The following is a 12,960-nucleotide window of genomic DNA, read 5'->3' on the forward strand; positions in this document are numbered from 1 at the left end:
ATCAGATCGGATGTGTTCATTTAGCATAGTACTGCTTATGGATGATTCTTCGAGTGTTGGGTGTTATTCTTGTCGTCAACTATTCTCTGTAATACTTAATTATGCCATGTGGGTTGTGAGACGGCTTGATTATTCGCACGTGTGTTGTGGTCCTGTGTAGCTTGTCGTTATTGTACCGTAGTCAAGCTTGAGTTTTGTAGCGCATAGCTCCACCCGTCTCCCCAGGGTTGTGTTTTTGCTCTTGGCGTGCTTGTGGCCGATATTCAGGTATTTTGTAGGTATAAGCATTATGGCTTGATGGGTATTTCCTTATTTATTATTATGTGTGGATCGTATGGCACGCCGCCACGGGTATGATGTTTGGATCGGGTTGCACGCCGCAACGGTATCATGTGTGGATCGGGTTGCACGCCGGAACAGTGAGATGTTGAGTACGGTTCCCTATACCTATTTTTGTGTATTTTGTTTCTCATTCTCAGAGAAAGGTTCATAGCATATGTTCGGCTGTTTTATTTGTTATGCGGGCTGGGTAATTCTTTTCCACAGTCCATTCTTCCTTATGTGTCATATTCAAGTTGTAGTTGGTTGGCGCATTGATGGCATCATATGAGATCTTGATCAGTGTTTGAGGTGGCTTATTGCCCGAGCAACTTGTACTGGGTGAGGCGAGATTATTGGACCTAAAATTGGTGCGATCAGATTTATGTAAGGTATATTAAAGGTAAAATGTCACTATTTAGTTCAGAATGCGGTAATGGTTCTTGTCGAGCGGAGGAACTCCGTGAGTTATTGATTTAACGGGTGGTTATGAGTTCATGCGCATCTCCTTCATCGTTGCAGTATCGCGAGAGTTAGAACAGGGCTTACATGTGTTATGAGGTGTAATGCGGGCATCAAATTAGTGAATTGCAGCTATTGTGGTCGAAGGATGTTATTATATATAAACGATTTCAGCATAGGTGCATGGTGTGATTTCAGCATAGGTACATGATCATGTTTTGGTACAGTGTGTAGCGATTGATGCAGTGTTCGTATGTTAGAATAGGGTCTCGTGGAGAATTTTGGATGTTGGAATTTTGTTCTTAGGCTTGCTGCCTAAGGAAAAAGGAAGAATCTTTGGTATAGCTCAAGCGAATATGCTCGCATGGGTTGTGGTGGCACAAACAGGTGCACGAGGTGTTAAACATTCATTTTGGACAACTCCGGAATAGTTCTCGGCACTTTCGAGTACGAACTTATATTTAAGTGGGGGAGAATGTAACAACTTGGCCGGTTGTTTTGAGCTCTAGCACGACGTTCGGTGGTTTGAGACCTTGAGTAGCTTCACTTCCTATGTTATGACTTGTACGTGTGGTCGGAATTGAATTTCGGGAAGTTCAGAGTTGATTCGGATAGAAAATTCTAAATTCGGAAACTTTAAATTAGAAGAGTTGACTAAGGTTTGACTTTTGATTAAACGACCTCGGAATCAGGATTTGAAGGTTCCAATAGGTTCGTATGATGTTTTCGGACTTGGACGTATGTTCAGATTGAGTATCGGGTCGCCCAGGAGCATTTCGGCGCTTATTGTGGAAATTTGGCATTTTGAAGGTTTTAGAATTTTCTAAGTTTTGTTTGATGTGGACTTTGGTGTTATCGATGTCCGTTTGTGGTTCCGGGCGTTGGAATAGGTTCGTATCGTGATTTATGACTTGCACGTAAAGTTTGGCGTCATTCCAGAATGTTTAAGTATGAATTGGATGCGTTCGTCGAAACTTTAATGTTTGAAAGTTGAAAGAAGATTCTGATCATCGATTCGCAGTTTTGATGTTGTTTGATGTGATTTGAGGCCTCGAGCAGGTTCTTGTTGTGTTTTGGGACTTGTTGGTGTGATTGGACGGGGTCCCGGGGGCCTTGGGTGTGATTCGGAGTGGTTTCGGACAATTTTTCCTAGTTTTGCAATTGCTGGTGCTGGTGTCTGGTTTTGTTCTTCGCGAACGCGAAGGGTCTCATGCGTTCGCGAAGAAGGATTTTGGGGCTACTGGTCTTTGCTCATCGCGAACCCGATGAAGGAGACGTAAATGCATAGGAGAGGCTGGGGTAGCCTATGCGAACGTGACTTGGAGGTCGCAAACGCGAAGAAGGAAAGGGAGTTGGGGCCTGACATGCGTTAAGCCTTCGCGAACGCGAAGGACAGGGGTCAGAATGCTTCGCGAATGCGACGTGCAGGTCGCGAACACGTAGAAAAAAATTTAGAGGCAGTGATTTTGGCCTTCGCGATCGTGACGGTTTTTCCGCGATCACGAAGAAGAGCGGGACTGGGCAGATTGATTTAATACGGGACTTAGCCCATTTCTCTCCCATTTTACATTTGGATGGGTGATATTTCGAGCTCATGGAGGGAAGATTTCTATGTCAAGGTAAGTAATTCACACATATTGTTAACTAACTACATGGATTCTACAAGGATTTAAACATGAAAATTAGTAAAAATTGGGAGATTTTGAAAGAAACCTAGAATTTGGTATTTTTGAATTTTGACCACGAAATTCTACATGGAATTGAGAATAAATTAGATATTTGAGTTCGTAATATTATGGGTAATGTTTATCTTCAAATATTTTCAGAATCCGGTCACGTGGGCCCGGGGGTTGACTTTGTTGACTTTTCGAACGAAGTTGGGAATTGTTATAAATTGATTAATTATAAGCATTAGAGTATATTTTGATCGATTTGCATGTTGTTTGACTAGTTTCGGGTCAATGGGCATCGGTTGGAGGTGTTAGAGAGGCGTTTGAGCCGGTTATGGAACTTCAGAGCGAGGTAAGTCTCATGTTTAATCTTGTAAGGGGAAATTTACCTCGTAGGTGTTATCCTTGTTATATGCTACATGTTGTGGGAGCTACACACGTATGAGGTGACGAATGTCCATGCGTATGCTAGAATTCTTGATTATGTCAGAGTAGACTTAGGTTCATGCCATATTTTAATTGTACTATTTGAGTTATACTTGCCTGTCTAATTCCTTTATTTCGCGTTACTACTTGAGACCAGGCTTGCGTAGAGTGATAGACTAAGCTTGCGTAGAGTGACCCCTCGTCACTACTTCTTCGGGTTAGGCTGGATACTTATTGGGTATGCATTAATTTATGTACTCATGCTACACTTGCTTCACTTATTGTGCAGGTATATATACGTCTGGTGGTCTTTGGGGAGCACAAGGGCTCGACTATTGCGGAAACTTTACGGTGAGTTGCATTTCATGTTATGATCTGCAATATACAGAGTCTCCATTAGAGTTGTTTACATTCTCCTGTCTAACTTGTATTCCAGACAAATGTTTTAATTTATTATATTTCCTAGTAGATGCTCATGCACTTGTGACATCGGGTTTTGGGGGTTCCTACTGGATATTCATTATTGCAGTTCACGTAATTATTATCATTTCACGGGTGATCTACGAGTACCAGATTTTACTCTATTTATTTAATGGGATTTATAATTTCAAAAATAATGAAATGAGTAACTAAGTTGATTAATCACCGTTGGCATGCCTTACGGTGGCGTTAGGCGCCATCACGACCTATAGTGATTTTGGGTCATGACAACAACTCCTCGATGCCCAATTGATAACAAGTGCTCATCATCGTATAGGAATGGGTAGGAAGGAAATAAAGGTGTAAGCTTCAATGGAATCAAATCGCACGACGATGAATCAAGAAGGGAAGTGCTCTGAATAGCCCTATAGCCTCTCAAAGATAAATACAGATGTCTCCGTACCGATCCGCAAGACTCTATTGGACTCGATATAGGTCGTGATGGCGCCCAACATCGCCGTTAGACAAGCCAACGGTGAACTACCAACTTAATTATTCATTTTATAAATTTTGAAATCATGAATCTTATTAGATAAAGAAATTTATGCATTAAAATTACATACAATAATAATACAATATCTTTCTGGAATGTGAATTAGATAGGATAAAGTAAATAAATGTGATGGAGACTCTGTGGGCTACGACACGTAACATGGGATGCAGCTCACCATAAAGTCCCCTCAGCAGCTGCGCCAACGTGCCAAGATGACCACCAAATGAACCTGTCAGATCCTGCACATTTATTACAGAAGTGTAGCATGAGTACGTAAATCAACACATACTCAGTAAGTATCTAGCTTAACCCGGGAGAAATAGTGACGAAGGGTCCGCATCGACACTTACTAGTGGTCCAATAAATAAAATGCGGGAATCATAAGCAGGCATGAAATATAGTAGGATCAATAGAATAAGAAACAATTATCAACATGAGCCTTTAACGAAACATAAATTTAAAATTTTCATATAGCACACGACATCTCAACAAATAAGAATCGTCAAATAAATATCTGATCTCTGGTCACAAGGGAATATCATGTAATTTCCAAGTCCCCAATCATGAGGGTAATCTCGTGGGTATTCAATTTTGACCACGAATTTGGACATGAAATTGAGGATAAATTATATATTGAGTTCATGGTGTTATACGTAATGTTTATTTTCAAACATATTCAGAATTCGAGCATGTGGCCCGAGGGTTGACTTAGTTGACTTTTCCAGCGGAGTTGGGAATTGTTATAAATTGATTAATTATGAGCGTTGGAGTATATTTTTATTGGTTTGCCTGTTGTTTGACTAGTTTCGGATTGTTGGGCATTGGGTTGAGGTGTTAGAGAGGCATTGGAGCTGGCTATAGAACTTCAGAGCAAGGTAAGTCTCCTGTCTAACCTTGTGAGGGGGAAACTACCCCGTAAGCGTGTATTTGTTATGTGCTACTTATTGTGGGGGCCACGTACGCACGAGGTGAAGAGAGTCCATACGTAGCTAATATCATGTCATGTCTGGGTAGACTTAGGACATTATCATGCCACATTTGCATTACGTGAGAGATTTTAGATAGAGATTAGACGAAAGGAGAGCATGGAGCTGCAGTGGAGGCCGGAATTCATCAGATTCCATCTTTCTTCCATCAAACTTAGTAATCTTTACTTTTTCTTGATGATTTGTTGTTTTGCTACCATGTCTATGTGGAGCTAAACTTCACGTTCTAAGGTTGTGATTGTCATGAATATTGAAGTTTATTAATTATATTACCGTTAATTCGAGTTATCATCTTTAGTTGTTTCTCTAATTCTGTGCATAATTGCTTAATTGTTTGGCCAGCAGTTGAGTTCTATTTACTATCTATGCTATGCTTGGGAAAGCCGTGCTTAGATTAGAGTAGAATTGGAGATAGCTTATTTTTGAACCCGTGGCTCGGGGAAAGATTTCGCTGTTAGGATAGAAATATACCTAATAGTCTTGCTTAGTTGAATACCATATTATATTCATTCATGATAGATTAAAGACCATAGGAATATAGGGTTGATATATTATGGATAGACGGATAGTATTGTGGGAACATGCTATTTATATAAACGATCCGGTCAACTAGCAATCATAGATAATTTGTATTAACAGGTGTAATTACGAACTCAATAGGATTGATAAACCGACCACAACCCTGGAATCTATATCTCCCTTGGTTACATGTTTGAATTTTGCAATAGTAGTTGTAATAGAAAAGTTAAACTTTTGATCATCTTGGACAGTAAGTTGAGTTTAGTTTGCTTAATTGACAATTGATCTAAGTCTCTGTGGGTTCGACATCCGACTTTTGAATCACTTTATTACTTGACAGCTACGTATACTTACGTGTACTTGGGGAACCAACAAGTTTTTGGCGTCGTTGACGGGGACTTAGTTATTGATTGGTTATCTAAGTTTAGCTTTTAGTTGATTTTTGTTCAAGTTTTTAATTTTCTTATTTAGTTAATATTTTCTTTTCTTATTTTGACATGACGTCTTGGAATGAAAATTGTTTGAATGATAATTATTCTTACTTTGATGATCCTTATCCATATTATGGAGGACCCCACTGGTGGAATAATTATCGTAATATGCCCAGGAGCGGGTTGTGCGCACAATCTCAATCCTATGAGTGAAATATTTGTAACATGTGTGGTGGTCAAGGTGGCCATTGGGATGGTTGTCCTAATTCTTTATATCCGTCTCCGAACCCTTTTTATGATCTTTCTAATAATGTTTGTGAGTTTTATAGGATCAACGATATGGAAGATATCGAACATGATGCTCATATAATGGACATAATGAGGCAAATAATGGAGCAAACTCAATTTTTAATGAAGCAAACTCATGAACGTCGAAAAGAGATGGAAATTCTCAAGGCATCAATAAAGAGAATGAAGGCCAAAGTAGAAGAATGGGTTGAAACAACTAATGATCAACAAGTTACAGACTTAGTTGATAGTCAGGAAGAGCCTAAAATTGGACAAGAGAGTGAGTACCAGCAAGAGGAAAATTTTGAAAAAGAGGAGATTTTTAGTCAAACTTGGCTGGTGGAACAAGCTGAAAGATTGGAAATATATGAGGCTCAACGTGAGAAAATTACTGATAGGATAAAAGACTTAATAGAAGGAAGAGTTGAACTGGGACAAGAGATTAAAAAAATTGGCAATTCTATTCATGACTTGGGAGCTCAATTAATTGCAAAGGTTGATGTGTCTAACGCCCAATAAATTAGTTCTGAGTTGTGTGAAGCTGAAAAGGAGCTTATACGCCAAATTGAGGAGCTAAAAGTGGAGAGTCAATCCTTCGACCATACTTTTACGGATGATGTCCATGTTGAGGAAAGCACACTAGAGTCATGTGAGGAAGTGGATAATGTTATATTTGAAGACTCTAGTGTGTGTACATATGATGATGTAAATAGTAACGCAATTCTAGAGTTGGAACGCATTGGTCCTCATTCCATCCATTTTTCAACATTGTATTTGGATGATGATATGGTAATTGAGTCATTCGAGCCTTTGGAGGAGCCAACAAATGAGGAACAAGGTACTTACATTCTGAAATTTATTGTGCCAGAGGGAAAGAATTACATACCTCTAAAGGCCAAGAATTGTAGAATGCAAAATTAGTTACTTGGCCCAATTATATTTATCACACCACCCCGCGAGCATAGAAAAAAGCTTGAAGCCAAATTAGAGGCTCAATTCATAAGTTCGAGGTGGAGGAAAAAGTGGTTCAAGTTGTGTCGCGACGTTAAATAAGGCGCTTGTTGGGAGGAAACCCAGCTTTACTGCTTTCTTTTATTTTTATTTTTATTTTATTATTGTTGTAGTTCTGTTTTTGTTTTGTAGGATTATGAGCATAGGAGGCAAAGCCATTGGAAGAGTGCAAAAGCGAGCTAGATGGTGAGAACTAAGTGTGGGGTGCCCACACAAAGGACCATGCCTGGGGGAAGTCTGAGTACCCGTGAGCCAATATTGCTTCGGCCTTTGCCCTTTCAAGGAGTTTCTTGTCCGTCCTCATTATTATTTTGCTTTATTTGTGCATTGGGGACACTACACTCCTTTAAGTGTGAGGTGGAAGAATTCCTCTAGATAATTAGTAGTAGTATGTTAGAAAATGTTAACTTCTTATTTTGATTTTAGCTTCTTATTTTTGTTTTCGTAGTTGTGTAGCATTTTAGTAGCTTAATTTATTTTTTAAAATGTGGAAAATAAGAAGAAAAAAAATGAAAAAGGTAGAAAAAATGGACTTTTCCCAACGATGGATCTCCTAGACAGTTTTCTTGAGGGATTAAAGTCTAAAGAAAAATCCAAAATATGTCTTTTAGCTTTCTTTAGGTAGTAATAATCCCCTGTTATTTTTCTTTGTGCCTCGGTTCTTTTCCATGGGATGTAGTTTGAATCGGGTAGTAGTTTTTCCTTTTATCTTTTTATTTTTAGAGTATATTAGAAATTAGGGAATAAATGGAGGAAGAAAGATGAGATTCCTAGGCGCCCTTGACTTATTTGATAGTAGCATATTTAGGCTTTGACATGCATAGTATCTTCCCTATGTGCTAAAAGTGCTTATGATGCCTTGGTTATTTGGATAGCATGTTTTGTGACGCTTGTGTCTTATTTTCTTGACTTATGTTCACTTTGTGCTTAATGCTTAATATCTCGTGGCTCCGTGAATACTTGCATTAGTTTGAGAGTCGGAATAAAACCGTCCTTAGTGAGTCATGTGCCATGTGTGGTGAGATTTTTGTATAGTCCAGGTTATTGTGCTTGTGTCTAGAACTTTCCCGGTATGTGAGTCGAAGCGAAATTTTAGGTGATACTCGGTTTGAACAATGATTTTAGGATATCTTTGTTCTTTTTGAGTTTAATGCTTATCACAAATAAAATATATCCCTAGTTAACCATTTTGAGATTATAGACTTTTATTTGACATCCACATTACAAGCCTAAACCTCTTTTGTTCTAAATTGACATTGTTTTGATCCTTTTACCTCTTAAAGCACTTTAATTGTGAGATGAGCGCTAAAAGGAGTAAGAAGGGACTAAGTGTGGGATGACTTTTGAGTGGAACCAGTGAAAGGAAGAAAGGTGCACTTGTTTTGTAAAAGAATACACCACTAGTGAAAATTACAAAATAGAAAAAGAAAAAATAATTAGATGAATAAATTAATATTTTATTCTTGCTAGTGGGAATGAATTAAAGTAGTGCTTAAAGAAAGAGGGAACATTGTTAGGGATGATTTTAGTTGTGAAATTAAAATTGCGATTGAAGAATTTGCGCTTACAGTTGATTATGTGATGTGTTAAAGTACTTAGGAGGGTTAGCCACTATTCCTAAATATATCCTTCCGGTACCTTAGCCCACATTACAACCATAAAAGGTCCTAATTGATTTTAGACCAAGTGTGCCTACATTAGTAGAGATTTACATTAAGGGCAAGCCTATGGTGCCAATTGCATGCATGTGACTTCTTTTGTGAGAGTGAGAGATTTTCTTTGATATATATGAGTCCTTAAAATATATTTGAGCATTTGATTTGAATGTATGGATTCAACTTACTCTCTTGTTCTTGTTGTAAGGGCACATGGTTTCACAAGGGATAGGTAACGTTATTAGACTTCTCTCTATGATGTTGGGTATTCAAGCCATGAGTGCATTGTGACATTGAGTTGGTTTTTGAGGCTAGGATTGTTAGGAGCATGTTGTCTTTGTTGTGAATATTAGTGAAGTATGGCATAAGAAAAGGGAAGTGTATGTGATTGCACATGCTAAAGTTTAATTGTTGCTATAAATTATGGTCATTGGTGTAGTGTGCCTCAATTGTGTAAAAACAAAGTGCTCAAGGATAGTGTAAATTGTTGGTTGACTCGAGGACGAGCAACGTTTAAGTGTGGGGTAGTGATGGTTAGCTATAATTATATATTTTTAGTGCATTATTTACCTTACATTTAGGTGCCTTAATGCTAAACTATGCTATATTTGTGCTTAATTGAGTTTATTTTATGTGTAGGTACGTTGAAGACGAGATTGGACGAAAAGAGAGATTTTAGATATAGATTAGACGAAAGGAGAGCACGGAGCTGCCATGGAGGTCGGAATTCATCAGATTCTATCTTTCTTCCATCAAACTTAGTAATCTTTACTTTTTCTTGATGATTTGTTATTTTTCTACCATATCTATGTAGAGCTAAACTTCACGTTCTAGGGTTGTGATTGTCATGAATATTGAAGTTTATTAATTATATTACCGTTAATTCGAGTTATCATCTTTGGTTGTTTCTCTAATTCTGTGCATAATTGCTTAATTGTTTGGCCAGCAGTTGAGTTCTATTTACTATCTATGCTATGCTTGGAAAAGTCGTGCTTAGATTAGAGTAGAATTGGAGAGAGATTGTTTCTGAACCCGTGGCTCGGGGAAAGATTTCGCGGTTAGGATAGGAATATATCTAACAGTCTTGCTTAGTTGAATACTGTATTACATTCATTCATGATAGATTCAAGATCATATGAATATAGGGTTGATATATTATGGATAGACAGATAGTATTGTGGGAACATGCTATTTATATAAACGATCCGGTCAACTAGCAATCATAGATAATATGGATTAACAGGTGTAATTATGAACTCAATAGGATTGATAAACCGACCACAACCCTAGAATCTATATCTCCCTTGGTTACGTGTTTGAATTTCACAATAGTAGTTATAATGGAAAAGTTAAACTTTTGATCATCTTGGATAGTAAGTTGATTTTAGTTTGCTTAGTTGACAATTGATCTAAGTCTGTGTGGGTTCGACATCCGACTTTCGAGACACTTTATTACTTGACGGCTATGTATACTTGCGTGTACTTGAGAAACCAACAACTATCGCGAACTCGTCCACTCCATCATGGACGTGAAGGCCAATTTCCCCAAGCCAGCTACTTCATCGCGAACGAGTAGCATTGCCGTCTAAACCTTAGCGAACGTGAGGCATCAGTCCAAACTCGTAGCACAGAATCTCAGCAGCCAACAATCCTTCTTCGCGAACGCGTGAATCCCTTCGCGTTCGCGAAGAACAAAACCAGACACCAACAACAGCAAAGTATGGAGAAATGATCCGAAACTAACCTGAGGTCCCGTCTGATCACACCAACAAGTCCCAATACCCTATCCAAACTTATCCAAAGGCTCAAAATGCCACAAATAACATCAAAAACATGAATCGACGATCAAAATCCTTCTTTCAACTTTCAAACATTGAAACTTCGACGAACGCGTCTGAATCATACTTAAACATCCCGGAATGATGCCAAACTTTACGCACAAGTCAAAAATTATGATACGAACCTATTTCAAGGCTCGAAATCCCAAACGAACATCGATAATACCAAAGTCCGCTTCAAACCAAACTTAGGAAATTCTAAAACCTTCAAAATGCCAACTTTCCACAATAAGCGCTGAAATACTCCCGGACCCCCCGATACTTAACCCGAATATGCGCCCAAGACCGAAATCATCATACGAACCTATTGGAACCTTCAAATCCTGATTCCGAGGTCGTTTACTCAAAAATAAACCTTGGTCAACTCTTCCAACTTAAAGCTTCTGAAATGAGAATTTTCCATCTGAATCAACCCTGAACTTTCCGAAATTCAATTCCGACTACGCGTACAAGTCATAAAATATGAAATGAAGCTACTCAAGGTCTCAAACCACCGAACGATATGCTAGAGCTCAAAACAACCGGTCAGGTCGTTACATATCCAGTCTCCCACCATATTACTATTAGTGATTTTTTTCTGAATCAATTTTGTCTCTAGCTCAAATTTTTGTCATAGGCAAAATTTTCGGGCGATATTTCTTGCCAAATTTTACTCAGTTTTGCCTTGCATTATTTATGCCAATTGCTAACTCAATTTATAACTTAGTTATGTTCCTTCACAAAGCTTAATTGTAATCATGACTCTTTCGTGTCTCTCTATCACTCAAAAGTGTTTTTTTGTCAAAGGAAATTTTTTTTATATATATATATATAACTAGAAATTACATTGCAGATTATTGGCTAACTAGGGGTACTGCAGTTCCCCTAGAACAACCATGTTTTGTTCAATTGTATCAATATTACATGCCAAAAAAATTTTAACTACTTCAGTTCCTAGGATGTCTGCCCAAAATACATCATTTGCAAATATCGGAGGAACTGCTAGCATGGTAGTTCTACCCAAAAAATTAAAATTTGTTGCCTCATTTGCCAGAGCGTCATCCACTCTATTCTGCTCCCTGTAGTTGTGTCTCACCACCACCCTATCCATCCTTTTCATCAATAACCTGCATTCACAAATCATAGGATCATAAGTTATATTGCATGTGAGTAGCATTTTTATTACTTCGGCCGAATCTGTAGCTATGTATAGAGGAATCCATCTATTTTGTTATGCTATTTGGAGACCCTTTAGTAGTGATTTTAGTTCTGACATAGTGTTGGTGGTGTATGGTATATTTTTCATAGACCCCATAATCCAATCCCCATTATGATTCTGGAATACCCCACCAATTCCCCTAATGCCTGGGTTACTCTTGGTTGTCCTATCCGTGTTGAGTTTATAGTGTCCCCTCATGGGGGCTCCCGTTTAACTCTAGTATGGAATGGCTTCCTGATAACACCTTTTTATGCCAACATATAGTACTCTGTTGATTTGGAGATGATATTTTTAGCCGAGATGTTATCTTTCTTATTATTGAAAAGGTTGTGGTTTCTTGCTAACCAGATGTTCCAGAAGAAAAAAGAAAGGATGTTTTCCCAGGGGATAACATTGTTAAAGGACAACTTCTTTAGCTTGTTCCAGGTGGTTGGCCAAAGCTGTGCTGAGAAGATGGGATTCATTTGATGGCTTTCAATAGTTCCCTTGACTATTAGTTCATGCCAGAATTGGGTTGCATTGGGGCATTCAAGGAAGATATGATCACTTGTTTCAGGCATTGTTAAACAAAAACAACATTCAGGGTTGCAAGTAACCCCAATTTTGTGCAGGAAAGCTCTAGTGGGTAGCATATCCTATGCAAGAAGCCAGATGAATTTTTTTATTTTGTTAGGAACTTTTAACCTCCAAATCCAACTGAAGTTACCTTCCTCGTCTTTCAACAAATTCTCATTATTGTTGCTAAGGAAGGTATATGCCGATTTGGTGATGAAAGACCCGTTTAGAGTCAACCCCCATATTAGCCTATCTTCCTTGGCATAGTTCGTAAGGATGAATGTTGATTTGATTAAGTTAATAATGTTCTCAGGGATGTCTATGGAGATGGATGAGGAATCCAGTTCCCAGAATTGTGGATAGTGTCCACTTTGGTAGCCATGTCATTTGGGGTTAATCGACTCTCAATCATGTCCCTAATTGCTGGCTGGTTTGGGATCCAGGCATCATTGATAAAGCTCACCATGTATCCCTTATGGATAACCCATCTACTGGCCTTGTTGCATATATCATAGCCTTTGAGAATACATTGCCAGGTTGGAGATTGGGCTTCTTTAGGGTATGGTTTCAGTTACGGTGCTTAGAGATTAGGACTCTAGCTCATAAACCGGAGGTGTTGTGATAAATCCT

The sequence above is a fragment of the Nicotiana tomentosiformis genome, chromosome 4, assembly GCF_000390325.3.
Source record: "Nicotiana tomentosiformis chromosome 4, ASM39032v3, whole genome shotgun sequence".
In the NCBI taxonomy this organism is placed as follows: domain Eukaryota; kingdom Viridiplantae; phylum Streptophyta; class Magnoliopsida; order Solanales; family Solanaceae; genus Nicotiana; species Nicotiana tomentosiformis.